We start from the raw sequence: 22,576 nt of genomic DNA on the forward strand, positions 1-22,576 counted from the left end.
ATAAAGATGGCACCCAACTCCAAAACTCCAGATGACCTCTCCCAGCGGTTTCATGTAGATGTTGAAAAGCATGGGCGACAGAATGGAACCTTGCGGGACCCCACAGGTCAAAGGCCAGGGGTCCGAGCAGGCGTCTCCCAGCTTCACCATCTGGGTCCGTCCCTCCAGGAAGGACCGGAGCCACGACAGGACCGCGCCCCCAAGGCCCATCCCAGAGAGACGACCCAGAAGGATACCATGATCGATGGTATCGAAAGCCGCTGAGATGTCCAGGAGAACCAGCAGGGTCACACTCCCCCTGTCCAGCTCTCTGCGGAGGTCATCCACCAAGGCGACCAAGGCTGTCTCAGTGCCATGACCAGGCCTGAAACCAGACTGTGACTGATCTAGGTAGTTGGTATCGTCTAGGAAGCTCTGGAGCTGCGAGGCGACCACCCGCTCCAGCACCTTACCCAAGAAAGGGAGGTTGGAGACTGGCCTGTAGTTATTCAGCACCGTGGAGTCAAGGGAAGCCTTTTTCAGGAGTGGACGAACCACAGCCTGTTTCAGACCAGATGGAAAAATCCCTTGCTCCAACGATGCATTGATAATCAATACAAACCAGTCAACCAACCCCTCCCTGGCTGATTTAATGAGCCAAGATGGGCATGGGTCTAGAGGTGAGGTGGTCGCCCTCACCGCCCCAAGAACCTCCTCTACGGTTTCAGGGAGAACAAGCCTAAAAGAATCCCACAAAATTGGATAAGCAGATGCCTCCGTCACCTCTTCAGGCACTGCGATGGAATTGGAGTCGAGCTCAAGGCGTATCTGAGCGACTTTACCTGCAAAATGGTGTGCGAAATTGCGACACCGAGCTGCTGGGTCATCACAGGTGGGTGGAGGAGTTCCCCCACGACCTGAAACAGCTCCGACGGTCTATTTGCTGCAGACGCTATACGAGTGGTTGTGAATGATTTCCTGGCCACCCGTATAGCCACGGAGTATGCCTTAAGAGAGGCTTTAGCCCGTGCTCGATCAGACACGACCCGAGATTTCCTCCATTTGCGCTCTAGCCCCCTTCTCGCATGCTTCATCACAGTCAGCTCCCCGGTGAACCAGGGAGATGGCCTGTCACGACGCAACGAGATGGGGCGTTCGGGTGCGATCACATCTAACGCCCTGGACATCTCCCCATTATAGAGAGTCACCAAGGCGTCGATGGAATCACCAGGCTCCAAGGCAGGAAGAGCCCCAAGATTCCTCAGGAATCCATCCGGATCCATCAGTCTCCTGGGGCGGACCATTTTAATCTGTCCTCCACCCCTGCGGAGGTTAAGAGTCGCAGCAAGTCTAAAAGTGATCAGATAATGATCAGACCATGACACCGGAAGGATGTTTTGATCTTCCACTCTAATCATTTCGTTGTCTGCCACGAAAACAAGGTCAAGAGTATGTCCAGCTTGATGAGTGGGACCAGATATTATTTGTGACAGTACTATGGTCGTCATGGTGGCCATAAAGTCCTGAGCTGCACCAGATAGGGTGGTCTCGGTGTGGATGTAAAGTCTCTCAGCACCACCAGGCGCTGGGAGACCAATGCCGAATTAGAGACCACCTCCGCTAGCTCAGACAGGGAAACTACTGGGTCGCGGGGTGGGCGGTACACCAGCAGGAACCCCACACTGTCACGGCACCCCACTTTCAAGTGGACGCACTCAAACCCAGAAGCCTGCGGGACAGCGCATCTGATCATGGCGATGGATTGCCGAAAGACTACTGCGACCCCTCCTCCCCGCCCCCCTTGTCTGGCCTGCTGATGCACTCCGAAATCTGGTGGACACAACTGAGTGAGATTTACTCCCCCCAGCTCGTCCAGCCAGGTCTCGGTGATGCATGCCAGATTCGCCCTCTCATCCAGGATCAAGTCCTGGATGACTGCGGTCTTGCCATTAACGGATCTGGCATTAATCAGCAGGACCTTAAGACCAAGGGGGCTGCCCTGGAGCCTACCACTACCTACCTTCTCCAGGGTCGCAAGAACTCTGTTGCGCTTCTCCCTGGGATATCGGTGACCCGCTATTCTCCTCCCCCACACGACTTGAATGGCACCCCCTTCTTCCAGAACCCTCCCCCCCCTTACATGGCCGAGATCTGTAACTAGTCAGCTCTCAGAGGACGAGGTCGGGCTGGGAAATAATCTCCCTTGGGCGTTAGGTAAAGATGTTTCTGATGATGAGGTAGATAATGAAACATCAAGGGAGCTGAGTGGACTGAATAAGGGAAGTGTTCTCGAGCGAAGGAGTGTAGCTGGTTGAGTGGGGGCGACCGGGACAGATGGAGTCTCAAAATTATACGAACCAGGAGGGGGGGCCCTAATCGGTGAGCTAGTTGTGGATGTACGGGGACCTGATGGAGTATGGTGAGAAGGAACCCCGGAGGCAAATAAGGGGCGTATCTGAGGGTCCACAACTACCCTCCTAATGGTAATGCCCCATTTCTTTAAGACCGAGCGCTTTGCCATAAGCTCTCCGAGCCATGAATTGTCTTCTGGTGTTATTTGAAGACGGGAGGAACGGTCAGATGATTGGTAGTCCCTCCATAACCACACTATGGCTTCTAGTCTTATTTCCTGTGGTCTTTTACCCAGGATTTGGGCCAAGGAGTTACAAACTGCCCTCTTAGAGGTCCATCTGCCTCTGTTTATCATTTGGTCAGCAATGTCCACCGCAAACATGTCAGTTTGTAGATGTTGATCCTGAGTGCAGGCTGCGGTTGGCTGAACCAAAAGGTCTGTTGTTGTATTGTTGATCGTCCTCTGAGCGGCCATCACAGACCGCTGCCACTCCACGAAGTTCTCAGTCCTATGACTGCCCAAAGATTCTCCCCTTCCCTCAGCCAACTCATCATTCATTCCTCGTTCAAACCCAAGAACCCCAAGATCCGACGTGCCTTTCTCCCCATTTTGGCACAAGTCCTTAGCTAGATCTGCACACAAAGAGTTCTCAGTCTTTAGGGGAAAGGATTGCACAGGAATTCCTGAGAAAGAGGCAAAACCTCTAAGGAGGTGGTCCATTTTCTCATTTAAAAACCTGAGTTGTAATAACACATGGTTAAATGATTCCCTCAGGAGGTTGTAAAAGTGCAAAAGATCATTCTTCGCATGAGGTTCTGATTCACCCATTCCTATGTCTAGAAGTAACTCTCACCACGCTCAAATCCACTTCACTCACATTTACTTCCAACACAATCAGCCCCTCCCAGGCACTCCAAGAATCCACACACTCCTCTCTCTCCCACAATTCACTCTACCAGCCACACTAACCAACACTCTCACACGCTAAACTAATCACGCCCAGTAATCATGCACACTTCCTATGACACACTCTCCTCCCTCTCCCACAATTCACTCGAGCCAATTAAACTAAACCAACACACTCTCTCTCTAGACTAAACACACCAGCAATCATCCACACCTTCCTATGAGTCACTTTATCACAACACTAGTCTAAACACACCCAGCTACCATCCACACCTTCCTATGTAGTCACTTCTATATCACAGACCGTCTCATGCGCTCTCCTGGGCCTCTTCCCTAACCCACCCCGGCAATCCTATCCTCTACTATCAAACCTAAAATCTCTATGACCTCCTTACATACACTCAGCAATTAAGACAAACAACATATAACATACAGCCCACTATCCTCTATCTAAGAACTAAAAAATGACAACTAGCCAAAAAGGTAAAGTAGGAAAAATAGAGAAAAATAAAATAGACAAACAACAATAAAAAGAGTCAGATGGCGATAACAGTTCCTTCCCGGTGCAAAACACTCGAGCACTTGAGCAGCAGCTTCCTGGAGCTCTTCGGCCCCTTCTAAAACAGGAGAGGTCGACGAAGGCCGCAGCTGGCTGGTCCAAACTTCACCCCTCCCGGATGATAGGGAGGGGGCGATGGCAGCGTGTCTGGTGTCCTCTCTGCGACCCCTTCCCAGATGGAACAGCTCTCTTCACCCCCTCCCGGATGGCAAGGGAGGGGGGCAGGCAGTGCGGCCTAGCGCTCCTCCGTGGCCCCTTCCAGATGGGCGGAGGGGCCGACAAAGGCTGCAGCTGTGTCGGCTCTTCTTCACCCCCTCCCGGATGGCAAGGGAGGGGGGAGATGGCAGCGCAGCCTAGCGCTCCTCCGCGGCCCCTTCCAGATGGGCGGAGGGGCCAAAGCAGGCTGCGGCTGAGCCGGCTCTTCTTTCCCCCTCCCGGATGGCAAGGGAGGGGGAGATGGCAGCAAGGGAGATGGCAGCACGGCCTAGCACTCTCTCAGAGAGGAAGGGGGCCCGATGGAGAGACCCAGCTGGCACAGTGGCCTACCCGCTAATCTGACGCCATCGGCAGCTCATCTTCGCTCACAATGATGGTAAGTTCTCAGCTCGATAGTTGATCTTTCCCAAAATTGACCGGTTTGTTCGGTGCCCTGATAAATCAGGGAGATTTCTTGATGAAAAATGCAGCAGGATAAAGGCTAAAAGCCAAGGATTCCAGCAGATTATGATTTAGCCCCGCTGATGTTAACAGGGTCGCTGTTGCTTTGTCGCCATCTTGGGAAAAAAAATTATTAACTTTCTTCTTGAGGATTTATCACAGTAACACCACTCTCACAACTTCCATTTACAGGTAGATATTTTGATGCATCTTGGAATTGAGGAAAAGTCAGCCAAGGAGCTCTGGGTCAGAATTGACCAAATATTTAGTGGGTTCAAAGGTAAGACAAAAGTAAGAAGCTGCAGTTCTTAATGAAAGCACAATGGCAGGCAAAAGTGAGGACTTCAGCTGGATCGGAAAATGAATGAAGAATGATTGACAGGGTATGGATGAAAAGTCTTTGGTTCTTGTATCAAACTGCATAATACTTCTCTTTGTCAGCGTGATGGTGAGATACTTTTGCAGTAATACCAATAGGTAAGAATGTTTTTTATGCAATACAATAATGAAATACTACAATTGTCAATGGGAACTCCCAGTGGCACAGTGGGTTTAACCACTGAGCTGCTGAACTTGTTGACTGAGAGGTCACAAGTTCAAATCCGGGGAGTGGCATGAGCTTCCACTGTCAGCCCCAGCTTCTGTCAACCTAGCAGTTGGAAAACATGAAAATGTGAGTAGATCAGTAGGTACCATTCCGGTGGGAAGGTAATGGTGCTCCATGCAGTCATGCGGACCACTTGACCTTGGAGTCGTCTACAGGCAGCTGCTCTTCAGCTTAGAAATTGAGAGTCGGACGCGACACTCCAGAATCGGACGCGACTGGACTTAATGTCAAGGGACAACCTTTACCTTTACTTTACAAATGTCAATACTATAATTGACAAAGCTTATCACAGCTGTATAGTTAATTGTGAGAGACATGGTCCTTTTTCATTGATCTGATTCATCAGTCAGGCCTTTTTGAAGTCTTTCAAAATTCACCAGGGCTTTTACTGTATGCTTGCAATATCTATGTGTGTGAAAACAGTAAAGGCAATATTTTCACACAGCAATATTTCTGTACAAATTATAGAAAACTTAACAATGAAGAAAAATGCTTTTTAGATGAGAGAGTTATTCTAGCAGATGTTATTTCTGCTCTTTAGATGAGAGAGTTATTTGGAGAAGCAAGCAGTTTCTCAGTTGGTGTCTCAACAGGTTAACATATTCTCTCTCAATCAGAACCAGAAGCTTTTACAAGGGTTATTTTTTAACATTGCTGCTTTAGACATCCTCTCACTTTGTGCCAGATAATAGTCAGTTTACAGTAGTGATATTGATCTGGGTAGTGAAACAGTGAACAGCATTAAGCAACCCTTCCTCTAGTACCATTGTTTCCATTACTCCTGGTTCTATATTTTAAAAATATTGAAAGATACCCCAGTAATAGATACTATGCATTTCATCTGCTTTTGTTTCACCTGTTCTATCATTTTCATACTTTTCCTTTTCTGCCCCAGTTCTGTTTCACTCAGAGTGGTTTCTGAGTGAATGCATAGGATCAGCATAATATAACATCAAGCAAATGATATATTCAGTGAGTCGACAGCTAGCAGTAACAGAACAGAGGAAACCCTTTTCACTTATAACATCCCAGTGAATCACAACATCACATTAAATTTTCATAAGCATTTGTAATCTAGGGAGTGGCAAACCTTAATATTTCTAAGCCAATTCATAAACAAAAGGACAACTAGTAAAAAAAAAAGAGAGAATGGAACAAAGAAGTGTAATTCCCGTATTCAAATTGGATCTTGTTATGTTGTAATAAGTGACTGTTTACCTTTCTAATATTGTATTGATTTTGTAGCAATGTATATCCGCTAAAAGCTTGTAAACCTGCTTTAACACAATGGAGAATTATCATTCCTAGAAAAGGTAAACCCCATTTTTAACTAAGAATTCTTTAAAAGTAATTTATTCAAGGGAAGAAGAAATGGCAGGAGGGAAAGGAAGAAACTTTTAAACATTAGTTTAAGCTAATACTAATTCTCCTGATGCTTTCTGTTTTCTATTTTTGACTGCCTTTTATACCGAAGGTTAATAAATTTGGGAAATGACTCAAAGAGGCACTTTGGACACATTAGCATTGGAGAATTTTTTTCGTATGTTTGAAAACACTGGAGAGAACAAAAGAACACTAGCTTGGCTAGTTTTACTTTCAAAAGACCTTTATATCTATATTTGTGCCTATACCTGTAGACAGGAAGCATCCATACTGGGAGGCTTTAATAGAATTAAAGTAAGCTCTGTAACAGAGGGAAATACTTGTGGAATTTACGCTAACAATTTTTTTCATTTTAATCCTTATTCCTTCATGTAGCTATGAATACACACACACACACGCTGTTCAGGAAGATATATATTAGGCCTGGGCGGTTTCGTTTCGTTAATTCGTAATTCATTAATAATTCATTAATTTTTCCAATTACAAAACGATAACGAACCATTCTGGAGCAATTATTTAAAAAAACGAATTTTTAAATACGTTTTGTAAATGCTTCGTATTTCGTTATTGTATTCGTTTCGTTATTGTTCTGAGGTCGTTTCGTTATTATTTCCGCATGTCTGGGCCAGTTTTATGGTTTAATTAGTGAAAAAAAATTATAATATCACACCAACAGTCAAGAATAGAGGGAGAGGGAAGCTTCAGAAGTTTTTGGAGGTTTTTTAGCGTATTTCGCGGTCGCGTCCGCCATTAACGAATCGATTCGTTATTGTTTCGGAAATCGATTCGTTAATTTTTTACCATTTACGAAATTTCGTAAATATCGAACTTTTTAAAAGGAAAATTTTGTAATTATTTTAAATAACGAAACGCAAAAACCCCCAAAAAACGAATCAATTTTAGAAACAAATTTTTCCGTTGTTACCCAGGCCTAATATATATATATATATATATATATATATATATATATATATATATATATGCTGTGATAGATTGTCACTTTTAGGACTGAATCACTGAGAGCATATGGCTTTGCAATAATCAAAATGTTGGTGTGAAATCAAACATATGTGTGTCTCCTCTAACAATGAAATATATACTTCCTGATCCTGAAAGTGATAGAATTTCTGGAAAGATTTTAATTGCAGTTTTGTGTCAGGTTTAGGCAGTGCATATATTTGACCTGTCCTTTACTTTACCTGGAGGTAGCATCAAATTACTTGCATTCATTATAGGACTCCATTCAACAACTAGATATTGAACAGAATTAAGATGTATTGTTGAAGTCTTTTATGGCCGGAATCACTGTGTTGCTGTGAGTTTTCCAGGTTGTATATTCTGAAACATGTCATAAAGCCCAGAAAACTCATAGCAATCCAGAATTGAGATGAATTAATTTTAAAGATAAGGCTTTTGATGTAATTTTATCTTGGAAGCTAAGCAGGGACAGCCCTAGACAACCAATGAATATACTGTATGGTATTTCAGAGGAAGGAACTAGCAAAACCACATCTGAGTATTCTTTGCCTAAGAAGACTCTGTGAAGTTCATGACGTCACCATAAATTCTGCCCTTGAAGATGACCCAGAAACTTTAATTGCTCCAATTAGTGGCAGCCAGACTACTAACTGGTGTGAATTACAGCGAGTGGTCAACCTCCCTGTTTAAGGAGCACCATTTACTGCCGTTTATCTTCCGGTCCCAATTCATGGTGCAGGTTCTTACCTACAAAGCCCTAAATGGTTTGGGACCCGCTTACCTTCGTGACCACATTTCTTTCTATGAACCTACATGATCCCTTCGATCTTCCAGAGAGGCCCTTCTCTCGTTCCAATCGCCATTGCAAGTGCGACTTGTGGAGACAAGGGAGGGGCCTTCTCTGTGGTGGCCCCTCGGCTCTGGAACTCGCTCCCCAGACAAATTAGGCAAGCTCCCACCCTGGTAGTCTTCAGGAAGAGTCTGAAAACTGGGTTGTTCCAGTGTGCCTTCAATGACTGAATAATAATCCCTGACCTTGACCAAACCCTACATAAAATGTCCTTGGAAGCACTTTATTCTGTCCGCTAGTGCAATGAAACCCCATTGTTTTTGTCCCATCTGATCCTCCTTCCAGATACATTACATTGCTTTCTCACCCAGTGTTTTTAAACTTTTAATCTTTGCAACCGGCCCTGCCCACTGTGTTCAATTGCTGTGATTCAATTATTGTGATTTTATATTGCCTTGTGTGTTTACTTGTATTGTTTACTTGTATTATTTTGTATTTTATTTTCATTCTATTTTATTGTTGCATTTTTATGTTGGATATTTGCTTTTCTGTATTGCTGGGCTTGGCCTCAGGCAAGCAGCCCCGAGTCCCCTCAGGAAGATGGTGGCAGGGTATAAATAAAGTTATTATTATTATTATTATTATTATTATTATTATTATTATTATTATATCTTCTCAATACATTTAATTGTTGTACAAAATAGATCTGAGAAAATTCACCTTTGTGTGGGCTCTCCCTTTCTGTTAGAAGAAAAAAAAACTTCATAAAAGTTATTGCAAGATTGCAAAGGTTAGGCACTGTAGGTGTACATACAATCTTCTGCAATCTAAATGGCTTGCGTAATTTGATACTTCAGTGCCCTCCCTTTTCCTTAGGTCATATAACTAATATGAGGTTTTAAAACTTTCATTCTAATCTGATAGCAGTTTTGTGCTCTTGAATAAATGGCTTTTCAAGGTGAAGGGCAACTTGTCCATTTTCTCCTTGGCATTAAACCACACCTAGAGAGAGACTGTCAAAACACCTTTTTAAAAAGTACTTGTATATGAAATTGAAGCAATGCTCAGGAGAGTTCTGATGTTATTTTCTATCTGACTAAAAAGTAACACTTGGTTTTTTTCAAAGGAGAGTTGGGTTATTTTGGTTTGGTTTAAAACCATTTGAAAATTAATAGGCAACAGCTTATATTGGAAACCAGAACATATTCAAATATTTAAAAAGATGTGCCAGGTTTTATAGTTATTTTTGTCTGTAACTGCACAAGTAAGTTTAGTAGCTCACCTTCCATGTCACCGGACTAGGTGGGATTGGATTACCTTTCTCCTTGTCTACAAACATGAGGTGGAAACAGGATTGCTACATCTCTTGAAATCTTTACATCTATATAAATAAGACATAGGGGCATGCCGTGTTCTCATGTGAAAAAAGATGAGTGGCTGTCTGGCTTTGACTTACATGGAAAAGAACCTTTGTGTAGAACTACATATACAGAATAGAAGACCACTAGAGGGCATGTGAAAGGATAATTGGTATGCGTGAAATTTGGGGTATGCTAAGACACAGGGTTGCTATAGTCTAGGCAAATACAACATGTGGATGGGCTCAAATAAAAGCCATTAAGGATGCACACAGATTTTAACTAGATTTCTTTAGAGAGGAATTATTAGGAAAAGATTTGCTAAATTAATGTCCCCACCTGTTTCATTCCTGATTATCCCTCATTGATTAGTAAGGTGAAAAGAGAACTTTTGTGCCCATTTGTTTCTACAAAGAACAGATAATAGAGTTTTTCAAGTTATCATTTCAAAGTTATTTTTGTAACTTATTATAGTGCTTGGGGAATAGGTCAGTTGCATTCTGCATTGCAGTGCTGAAAAAAGTAATTTGCTATATTACTTGTTCCACTGCATCTTATTTTCCCATAACCCAATACCCTTTTGAAAGGGAAAATCCCTTCACGTTGATAGCAAAATGATATAAAACTTACAAAATCAATGCTTCAGAAATGCCTCAGAAAAAATAATTTTGAGATGAAATTAGAAATGAATACTTTTTACACAAATGAAGTAAATCCCTTCTTACCCTTTCTGCAGCTTAGGAAATGTATGTTTCTTACACCCTTATTACATTCAAAGTAATTATTAAGGCTGTGCAATTGTAATTCGTTTGTTGTATCTATTTGCATAGATTCATACATATGAAGCAATATTAAGAAATGGAAGGGGTAGCTACACAAAAAACTTAAGATTCAAAACACTGACCTATGACTTTTGGAAGAGTTATGTAAGTCTCGTAAATGGCTTCAGATCTCCATCACAGGAGCCACTTTTCCCCCAAAAGGGCCGAGTTTGGTTCCCCCAAGGGGCACTGAGGAGAATGGTGAGGCTGGAGTTGAGGGAGAAGCCTTGCTTTTCCCCCAAAGGAGATGGCATGGGGGAGGGAAGGATGACTGGTTGGATGGCCAGGCAAGGAAGAACCCCCTCGGGCACATGGCTGGACCAGATTGAGACAGGCAGAGCCCACACTTACATTGAGGTTTTAATGAGGGAACTGAGCAGAATTCTGCAAAATGTAGTTCAGGGGGAGACCTTTTGAATTATCTGCCACAGTGGTCTTCACCTTCCCAAACTACATTTCCCAGAATTCTGCTTACCGCCTTGTGCCTCCTCTGCGTTCCTGGAAGTTTTGGTGGGGGAAAACCTGTGTTCATACTCTCACTGAGATAAAATGAGATTGTCAGGAGTTGAATCAAACCTGTAAGGTCGGCAAAATTGAGAGGCAGTAACTCCAAAGTTTACTGGTATGTTTCCTATTATCAATATTATTATTTCAAAGTCTGGATGGGCATCTATTGGGGTGCTTTGACTCCTGCTTTGCAGAAGGGGGTTGGGCTGGATGGCCCCTGAGGTCTTCCAATGAAATAGCACTGTTAACTTTATGTTGGTTAACATTAGTTAAAAATCAGTGGACGTGCAAATCTTTCTGAAACTTAGGGAAAGTTATGCCCTCGTTATGTTGTATCATTGAAAATAAAAATTCAAGGAGATAGCACTTGTAGTTCTTTTTTTAAAAAAAATGTTGTTCATAAAAACTTTTTAAAATTCCCAAAAATTGCTGGATGTGTGAAACGTTCTGAAATTTGGGGGAGGGGAGGGGGCGTGTAACAGTGATAAATGTTTTCTACCATTGTAGCAAGTTTTGTCTCAATAGCTCTAAAATGAGGAATAAAGAAGCCTTTAAGGCTCCCTCTCATGCAATTACATAATGAAGAAGTAACAAAAAATCTTTATATCATTATAGTTATGATATGGACACCTTACAATAGTTTAGAAACACTTTAGAAATTACCCCCCCCCCCCCACACACACACACACCCACAATTTAGTAATTAATATTGAAACATTTTTTCATTGATTGCACACGCCCAGAAACTAGTTGCATTTAACAACAATAGTTATAAATCTCTACTGTGAGGCTTTGATAGGAACCCAGTCAAACACAATCAAGAACCTTCTTCAGACATTTCCATTTAAGAGAGAAAGACAAAGAATGAAGTAAGCATATTGGAGACAAGGTGTGTGTGTGTAGAAATTTCCTGTTTAGATATTATGGTTGGATAAATTTTCCTCCCCCTTGTTATCCAGACAAATGATTCTCAGTCATGACCCTCCAGGTGCTGTTGGGCTTCTCAGAAACCTCATACAGCATGGTTAATGATCTGGAACTCTAGGAACTGAAGTGCAAAGCATCTGAAAGACCAAAGGGTGAGGACCAAAGGGTGAAGTAAGATACACTTCTCAAATGCCAAATTTCCTGCAGAATGGTTGAGAATCATCCATCTCTCTAGAAGTTGTTAGGTAGCACTAGCCATGATACGCAACGAAGAGGCATGCTGTGAGTTGAAGTTCAGTAACATCTGAAGTGCCTTGTGACTTCCATCTTCACCCTACGTGATTATAGCTTCTTATGAGGACTTACCACTACTCCTACCAGTAGAAGAAGGGCTACTTTGCTCGCCTGAAGCAAGGCCACAACCAACAGTGACTTGATTTCTCCCATGTGTTGTGTATCTGCAAAGTATCTAATCCTTTGGCCTGTGAAAATCCACACCAGGATCCCAATGGGTCACTGTTCTACAGCATAGCAGTACCATACGACAGGAAGCCCCAAAAGGCAAAACAATGGTAGCACCAACAGCAACTTGTCCTCAGAACAATTAAGACTGACAACAGATGATTGTTATCTCTCTTTCCTTAGAGTATCGAACATCACATAGATATTTCTTAAGTGAAGCACTTGTATACCATATAACAATGTTTCCATCATATTATTCATAATGATGCGAATACAAAACAACTCTTCACTTCCAATACTTAGTTCAAAACATCTAAGGACTTGTTTGATGTGATGCTCTTGCACTCATATATTAAAGATATGAATGTAGGATAAATTGAAAAGTGACCTTTGTCATCCTTTTCAGTAAGTACAGGGGGAAAGCTTAGTTTTTTTCTGGTTGTATATTCACTGCCTCAGTGTTAAAGAGAATCATTTTAAGGGAAACCATAAATGAATAATGCATTCTTAAAATATGCTAAAAGAAAACCAAGTCTTACAGGAATCAATATAAAAGGCTTTACAGATTCTATAAAAACTTAAGCACCACCAAGAGTGCTTAGCTTGAGAATAGCTGCTAGTCTGGGAATATTTTCATTTTGATGTAATACAGGTTGATGGGGAGAGCTCAGTTTCCTATCTCTTCGTTTTGTTTTATGACTTTACAGTGTTATCCTTTATATGTATGCTTAAAATTAAGTCCCACTGGATTCAATGGGTCTTTCACATAAGTGGGTATATATTGAAGTACTACAGTTCTATGCAGTCCTAGACAGAGGCCATGTCTACACAGGTTACTCCACTATAAATCTTGCCTGGAGCAGCCCCAGATCCAGCACATACATGCTGAATATAAGAAAATGTCCATATGGGCTGGGACTACATTGGTACTGCTGGGATGTCATCTGAGGCCCCTTCCACACAGCTGAATAAAATCCCACATTTTATGCTTTGGACTGGAATATATGGCAGTGTGGACTGAGGGCCCTTCCATACAGTCATATAACCCAGAATATCAAGGCAGAAAATCCCACAATATCTGCTTGGAACTGGGCTCCTGTACTCTCTTGACTTCTGCTTTACAGCTTCCCCCCAGAAAGAACTCACTAAGCAAGGACTGTGCTGGCTGAAAGAGTATCGGTGGAATTCAAAGGGGCAGTCTAAGCCGAGTCTGAAGAGTCTGAACCCCTGGCACTGCAGGTACTGTACTGGCATGTACTGGCATCTTGAAATAAATATTGACAATTTAAGATGTTCCATATCTGACAAAAGGAGAAAAGGAAAGCACGTATTCCAGCTATACTACAGGCAATATAGGCATAAGAATCTGAGTCCTAGAGTGCATCTACCATGTAGAATTAATGCAGTTTGAAACTGTCGGGAGTGCTTTGAATGCAATTTTCCTGCTTCTTAGTAGGGGGTTGGACTAGATGGCCAATGAGGTCTCTTCCAGCCTTCTGATTGTATGATTCAGATGTTAGGGGAGACTACCTATTAGTAATCTGCTCAGTGTTGGAATACACTGCCCCAGGACCCAATAGAGCAGTGGTTCTCAACCTGGGGTTCCCAGATGTTTTTGGCCTTCAACTCCCAGACATCTTAACAGCTGGTAAACTGGCTGGGATTTCTGGGAATTGTAGGCCAAAAACATCTGGGGACCCCAGGTTGAGAATCACTGCAATAGACCATCCATTGTTGGAGGTACTGGTATTCAAACAGGGGCTAGAAGGTTATCTGTCAGGTATCCTGTGACTACATATTGCATTTTAGGATCTGACTGAACAAGAAATTGTATTAGAAGTTTTCTATGCTTCATTCCAATTCTACATCTACTCAGAAGTAACTCTCAGTGAATACAACAGAGTTTACTCTCTGGCAAGCATATATAGGAATGCAGCATTTATGTCAAAAAGCATCTTTGATACAAATAAGGGTTACAAATTCCTAACCATCAACTGTGTGATTTTTTTCCCTGGCAACATCTGACTTAATCATTCAAAGGACAATTTTTAAAATGCCAGAATGAATGAGCTTGATTTTTACTAGGCTGTATAAATCCTAATTGGAACCCTGATGTCAGTGGATTGTGCTTTTCCATTCCATTGATTTCCCATTGTTTTTTTCCCAAAGCTGAGTATTTTATTGCTTCTTTGTTTACTTTCCAACTCCCTTTGTCACCATCAAGATTTCAGAAGGCAAACTGAAGTTTTATTTGTCCTGATAGCTTGTACATAAGGAAAGGCAATCAGCAAAATGGAGATGACATTTCAATACTGCACTGAATCCCAATCACAAAGGAAGCCAAAAGCTCACAAATGAACTCATCATATGTACTGCCAGAATTGCCAAGGGATCATGACAAATCTGGTGGTACCCAGCATGGGGAACCCATCACCCCATGCCTCGCATTGCCTGGCTTCCCTAACACCTCATCCCATGGCAGGAAGCATCTATTGCTCAGCTTCTCCCTCCCCCTTGATCCCACTGCAACACAGGAAGCCTCCTCTGCAGTTTTGTGATGGAGTCCCACTGGAAGTAATTCTACATCATGGGTTGGGAGATGGTCAGCTCCGTCACAAACCTGCAATGGAACTGGTGTATGCTGCCAAAAACAGCCCTGTCTGATGAGGTCAAAAGTCATGGACAGGAGATTAAAGAGGGAAAAGGAGAGATGAGTCATTGTTCTTTCCCTCCCCCACCCCAAATGTTTAGAATGAATTTCTTAATAATTACATCCAAAGAATGATTAAAGTAATTGGAGCCCCTTTGGTAACATGGGAAACCACCTTGATTCTCATTTTGGGAGAAATGAGGCTGTGATACAAATTAAAATCAATCAATCCTATCTCCTTATGGTTATTGCTTGAGCTTTTCTGTTGGCCTTGATTTTGGCAACATAATGCTATCTCTGTTGCCACTGTAGAACCAATGCAGTTTGACAACACTTTTATCTGCCATAGCTCAATGTTATGGAATGGATATATAGTTTTACAAGGTCTTTTGCTTTCTCTTTCAAAAAATTGTGGTGGCCCACCAAACTATACATCTCAGGATTCTATAGCATGGTGTAATGGCAGTTAAAGTGGGTGAGGGCCTGTCCTTCTGCTTGGCAGTTCTCAAGCGTATTATATTGCTTTAAACATCTGCCTTCCTGATTTTATTTAAGGTTTTTATTTGCCATCTTTTAGCTTGCCCCATACAAGAAGAATGTGTCTTTCTAAGGCAGGGGTCCTCAAACTAAGGCCCGGGGGCCGAATGCGGCCCTCCAAGGTCATTTACCCGGCCCTCGCTTAGGGTCAACCTAAGTCTGAAACAACTTGAAAGCACACAACAACAACAGCAACAATCCTATCTCATCAGCCTAAAGCAGACCCACACTTCTCATTGAAATAGTAATAAGTTTATATTTGTTTAGATTGCTCCTCATTTTAATTATTGTATTGTTTTTAAGTGTTCTTTGCACTACAAATAAGATATGTGTAGTGTGCATAGGAATTCATTCATTTTTTTTTCAAATTATAATCCGGCCCTCAACAGTTTGAGGGACTGTGACCTGGCCCTCTGTTTAAAAAGTTTGTGGACCTCTGTTCTAAGGCATGAAAAAAATCATAGAATCTTAGAGTTGGAAGAGACCTCATGGGCCATCCAGCCCAACCCCCTGCTGAGAAGCAGGAAAATTGCATCCAAAGCACCCCTGACAGATGGCCATCCAACCTCTGTTTAAAAGCCTCCAAAGAAGGAGCCTCCACCACACTCCGGGGCAGAGAGTTCCACTGCTGAACAGCTCTCAGGAAGTTCTTCCTAATGTTCAGATGAAATCTACTTTATTGTAGTTTGAAGCCATTGTTCTGCATCCTAGTCTCCAGGGCAGCAGAAAACAAGCTTGATTCCTCCTCCCTATGACTTCTTCTCGCATACTTATACATGGCTATCATGTCTTGGGGGATCCTCCTGGACCCCATTGAACCTGGAAGGCTCTTTGCACAACTACATTCCTTGAGAAGCCAGATCTGGCCACGGTGGTACTTGCTTTAGTTACACCCCATATGGAATACTGTAATGTGCTCTATGTAAGGCTGCCCCTGAAGAGTGCTTGGAAATTTCAGATGGTCCAAAGAGCTACAGCCAGGTTGCTAACTGGGGCTGGCTACAGGGAGTGGAGAACACTCTGGTTGCAGCAGCTCCACTGAATGCCAGTCAATTTCTGGGCACAATTCAAAGTGCTGGTTATGACCTTTAAAGCCCTAGATGGTTCAGATCCAGGCTATTTGGCTGACCACATCCCCTTGTATGAACCTGCCCAGGCCATGAGATCTTCAGTAGAGGCCTTCTCTTGGTCCCACCTCTATCTCAAGCTCAGTTGGTGGGAATGAGAGAGCAGGCCTTCTTGTGGCTGTCCCACAACTCTGGAACTCCTGTCCTAGGGAAGGCAGAGTGGCCCCCTCCCTGTTGTACTTGCCGGTGGCAGGCTAAAACCTTTTTATTCAGACAGGCATATAAAGATGAAGGTTTTAAAGATCAATTCAGGGGTGCTGCGGTTTTTAACTTTGAATCTGTTTTAATTATTTTTAACTGGGAATCTTTTAATATTGTTTATATTAATACTGTTTTAATGGTCACATATTTGCATATTTTAAATGGTTATGCTGATGCTTTTATGTTAAGTTGCTTTAAGTCACCTTCAGGGGAAATAATGCAGGGTAATAATAATAATAATAATAATAATAATAATAATAATAGGCATATGCCACCATAGCAGTAACATTGAGGTTTCCTGTGTTGCACCAGCAACAATCAGGGAAAATTAGGTGGTAGATGCTTCCCTCTGTGGGATGGAGCTATTGGTAAGTCAGGTGATGTGGGGCAACAGGCTCCCATGTCCCTTGACAGGCATTGCTTGATTCGCCATGATCCGTGGTGATTTTGGCGGCCTGTATGATAAGGTTACTAGACTACCATATAATGCAGTTTGAAACTGCCTTATAGGCCAGTATAGACTCATGTAATGCAGTTCAATGCAGATAATGGTATCTAATCTATTGATTTCGGTGGGAAGGAAGATGAAAGGCACTAGGCAGGTGGGTGAGAGAGAAAAGGGCAACATTCAATTTTGTCATCAGTGTACTGGCTCTCAGTCCCCACAATGCCCTTCAGTGGATCTAGAGCAAATGCATCAGGTGAAGAATCAGTAATATATATATTTGTTTGAACCTCTGTAATATCCAGGCCAGAATAAAATTCCTCGAGCAATTGCTATGCATAGATAAAAGTCTGTTTTGACAGTTTTGTAGGACCAATGAACATACAAGAAGGCGGGAAGGATAAATAGTTCTTCACCTGTTGGGTTCAAGTGTCTGTCCTTACATACATAATGAAGTTGACTTGTCACTGGGATCTAACATTTCCTTACCCAACACAGTTGCCTACAAATGGCTTGATGATCAATCAAGTATCTTCTAGTAGTAAAGAGTTTACTAAATTTACAAATAAGTCTTACATATGCTTGGACCTGTGGTAGTCCTCCGTACTGCTTTCCCATTTCAGCTTTGGACACTGGCAGATAAAATCAGGAGGGATGTCTGAGCTAAGCAAACTTTCCATTATTTAAAGAGACAAGTTTTCTGTTATTTCTTGTCAAGAAAAGAAGCACATGCAGTAGGTGCTTCAGCTTTTTCGGTAAAGAGTCCTTCACACTATGAAAAGAGACTTCCAGCCAGGCTGAAAAAGGGGGTGAAGCAGCACGTGCTGCTGCAGCAACATGGGACTGTTCCCATGTTGCCTTCTTTTCAATGGGGGGGGGGGGGGGAAGCCAGGTGATGATGTTTCCCCCGTATGGGATGAGGAGGAAGGTAAGGTGGACAATGCAGGGTGTGGTGTGGCAGCTTCTCCACACACCCCGCCAGGAACCCATGGATTCACCCCGATGCTGGGTGAATCCACAGGCCTTTCAGATAAGATCCCACCTTATTTATCTGTCCTGAATCTCCAAAAAATCAGCTGCAGTGGATGGGTAGTCCTAAGTGCTAGTAGAATTTATGAGGAAGAAATTATTTCTCCACACCATGCATAATTTTATACGCTTCTGTTTAAAGTTCTTTTTGTCCTTTTGCCATCTAGTAAGTATTCCAAAATAGTGACAATGGGGAGGGAGGTGTACATCACTGATTACATGGAGTGCTCCGCAAAGCTGGAGTCCTTCCTTTTGTATTAGAGCAGCTGGATGAGAGCAATTATGTATACAAGTTTGTACTTTGTAGCTGTCTCTGCTGGGCGGAATGATTCAGCTTCCAAGGGGAGTCTGGAGCAACAAAATGATACTTGAAAACACTGTTTACATTAAAGCTAACATTGTCATCTTTCAGAAGCGACATTAAATACCTTCATTGTGAACAGAGCTTGAATTTGCTTGTGAGTTATGACACCTTCAAATAGCCCCAGGCTCATTGTGCTAGCAACGTACTAACACATAACAAAGACATCATCCTTCAGTGAGAGATTTCATTCTGTGTATTCTTGAATCAAGTCTCCATAGATATATACAAGTCTGTTTTAGTTTTCCTCCATCCCCTTATAATTCCACTTCCTGCTCTCTTCCATTTCCCTGCTAGGCTTTCAAAGATAAGTTCTCTCCTTATACTCATTGCCCATAATGCAGTTCACACATGTTGAAGATATGTTCACTATTTCAAGAGGCAGGTCTATCCATGTTTTTATGGATGCAGAAAAATCTAATCAATCCAAAGATAAACATTATCAGTTTTACTCAAAGTTGTAGACGATGACAATTTACTTCAAAGGAAAAGAACTGGATATATCCATGGATACAATCAGACACAGTGCACATGGTGGCATAGACTTCCTTTGTGCAATGGCAATGCAAGGGTCAGAAGTGGGGGAGAGATGTCTCCTGCTGACATTGGATAGAGGGGAATAGGTCCACCACAGCCCTTGATATCATATTTCAGTCTATATCAAGATCTGGGGTAGACAAAGTGTAACCTGTGGACTGCACATGACCCACTATGGTATGCTGCACCCTCTGCAAAATCTAGATCTTCTCACATCCTTCATACTGAAAAAAATAGTGCCCAACATATTTCCAGGGATCCTACCCCCCCACGACTCACCTCTTTTAGATCCAAGGTAGCCTTTTGTCACTTCTGATTTATTTACTTATTTGTTTGTTTGTTTGTTTGTTGCATTTATATACAACTTTTTCACCCCTGAGGGAACTCAAAGCAGTTTCCAACATAATAGTGGAAAAATTCAATGCCATACATATAGTACATGTGAAAACCAAAACATAATTTCTAGACAATAACATATATTATAAATTAAGAACTTTAACCATATTGCACATATCAGCATAAAACAACATATACATTAAATCGCATCATTAAAACGTATCAATTAAAACAGTTATTTGAAATCACACAATCTGGGAGCATAATTCAGGAGTCATTCCAATTGTCTTCTGTGGTAAAAAGGTAAAAGTTTTCCCCTGACTTGAAGTCCAGTCATGTCCGACTCTGGGGTGTGGTGCTCATCTCCAATTCTAAGCTGAAGAGCGAGCATTGTCCGTAGACACCCCCAAGATCATGTGGCTGGCATGACTGCATGGAGTGCCATTACTTTCCCACCGGGGCGGTACCTATTGATCTACTCACATTTGCTTGTTTTCGAACTGCTACGTTGGCAGAAGCTGGGGCTGACAATGGAAGCTCACACTGCTCCCCGGATTCGAACCTGTGATCTTTTGGTCAACAAGCTCAGCAGCTGAGTGCTTTAACTCACTTCACTACCGGGGGCTCCTTTTGTCTTCTGTAATTGTTCATTATTATTCATTATTATTTTGAAAGATTTTTCTTTTATTTGAATAGCTTTTCCCCCACAAAAGCTATCACCTGGGATCTAGGCCCAAGGTCCTCTTCCTGAACATTTGATACATGCTGTCATCAATTTTGCAGGTAGGTGTAATCCTAGCATTTGGATCTGACTAAGAACTGAGCTTGCATTAGCATGCACACATGGTTCCTTATTCTGCTAGAGACAAATGAATAGAACCTTCCACTGAGATTTTCAGGGAAGCTCATGTATATTTTGTGCACACTATATATCTACAAAGTAAGACACTATAAACCTCAGAGCCATCCTATCTGGCCTCATTCAGGCATTTAACTTAGGGCTTTTTCTGAGCAACTGCGATTTTTGATTGATTTTTTCATGCTGGAGATAAAGATGTAATCTGTTCTGGGAATGGTTTCTTTTCTCCTTTCATGCTTTCTAGCAGGCAAAAGCAATTGATGGTTTCTAAATTATGCAACTTGAAACAATTGTGTCTGCTTACCTTGGTTCATTAATTTTACTTTTCCTTTCACAGTGAATGGAAGCATCCTGAGTTTTCTGGCAGGGTATAAAAAAGAAAAGATCCTCTAGAGCAGGAATAATATGCTCAAACAAGAAAAATGATTAGTTGTCTCTGAGAGATACATTTACATGGTTGTAATCCTCCACATCATTAGGCTATTTATATCCATGATACTTGGGGTGCATTTACACTGTAGAATTAATCCAGTTTGACACCACTTTAATTGCTATGGCTCCATGCCATGGAGTCATGGGAGCTGAAAATTTAGCCTTCTCTACCATTTTGTTCAGCCATGGCAGTGGTGTCAAACTGCATCAATTCTGCAGTGTAGAATCCTTGGGCATATGTTTTTGACATCAATATAGTGGCATATCAACCAGGATACCTCATCTATAGTATCTTTGTTGCATTTATATAAGACATTTCACAAGTTATATGGAGTGCTTTATGACAAGACCCCTCTGAACAAATCATCCCAAGGAACTCTATGGAAGGTTCATCTTAGGCACACAACCCGAAGGCACACAATAACAACATCAATAATATGTGATATTTTTATAACAACTTCCCAGCCAAGCATGCATTACTATCTGTTGAGGGGGAGGTACAGGAAGCAATTAGCACAACAGCTATTCCATGGGCCCATGTGTAGTAGCTGTTTCCATAAAATAATAGCCATAATGTTTCTGCACCAACAATAGCTTGGTACATGGAATATACATTTTCATTTCAAAAGTTATCTACAAATGAGCTGCTTCTGTGGATATATATATACACACACATACACACGCTCCCATTGGAGCATATAATCTTCAAGATGGGCATCTTGATTTAGAACAGGCTTGTGACTTCTCTGAAAATTCTCACACATGTCCTGGGAGTTCTGTGGAGAGGGATCCAGTCCTGTATTATCTCCAGCCAGTTTCTTTCTTCTTTCATTATGGCTACTAGAAGCACTCTATTTTGCTTCTAGTAGCCACAATGAAGAATCAGTATTTGGAGTCAGGACTATCTCTCCCACTAGGCAAGGTGAATTCACTACCTCAGGTACGAGAGAGAGGTCTGTTCTTCTCTCTCCCTTATGAAAAGCCCTGCCACTGTCTTTGGATTCCTACTCTCTAGCCAGGCCCGTAGCCAGGATTTCGATTGGGGGGGGGGGGGGGGGCTGAGTTTGAGTGAAAGAGGGTCTACCCTAGCAAACCTTTTGTATCGTTACCCCAATACCCCCATGCATATGGGATATATTAATTATGGTGATCAGATCATGATATGAATAAACATAACAGTTTAAATAATGCACCAGTAAGGCCTTTTCGCGAACCACCATGAGAATTTGGGGGGGGGGGGGGGCTGAAGCCCCTCAAGCCCCCCCCCCCCCCGGCTACATGCCTGTCTCTAGCTGTGAAAATGCTGAACCAGAACAGAAGCTGGTGGGAGATCTGAGACACTGGGCCTCCAGACACTGGCCTCCAGAGCAAGGTTTGATCCAAAGGGTATCCTCAGATGGGATTTTGGGATTAGCTGCTCACCCTCTAAGTGGATTTCAAATTATTATAGATGATCAAAGATTTGTGCATACGTATCATATCACTCTATCAAAACTTTAACTTAATACTCTTTGAGCTCTGAAAACTCTTGGGAGAATGACAGGTATATTCTGTTAGAGTTAGCAAAGTTCGCCTACCTATATGCATGATTTGCCATCTTGAATGCTTGCAGATGAACAGTTTATTTGTTTTATTGCATCGTCTCTCTTCCTGCTTTTCTATAATCTGCAGCAATATCCCTCTTCCTTGCTCCCCTGTTAAACTGCATATTTGATTGTGTACATATGTTTTTAATTAAATTCTTTAATATGCTTTATAAATAAGATTAGATCTGT

The sequence above is a fragment of the Anolis sagrei genome, chromosome 2 (assembly GCF_037176765.1).
Source record: "Anolis sagrei isolate rAnoSag1 chromosome 2, rAnoSag1.mat, whole genome shotgun sequence".
NCBI classification, from domain to species: domain Eukaryota; kingdom Metazoa; phylum Chordata; class Lepidosauria; order Squamata; family Dactyloidae; genus Anolis; species Anolis sagrei.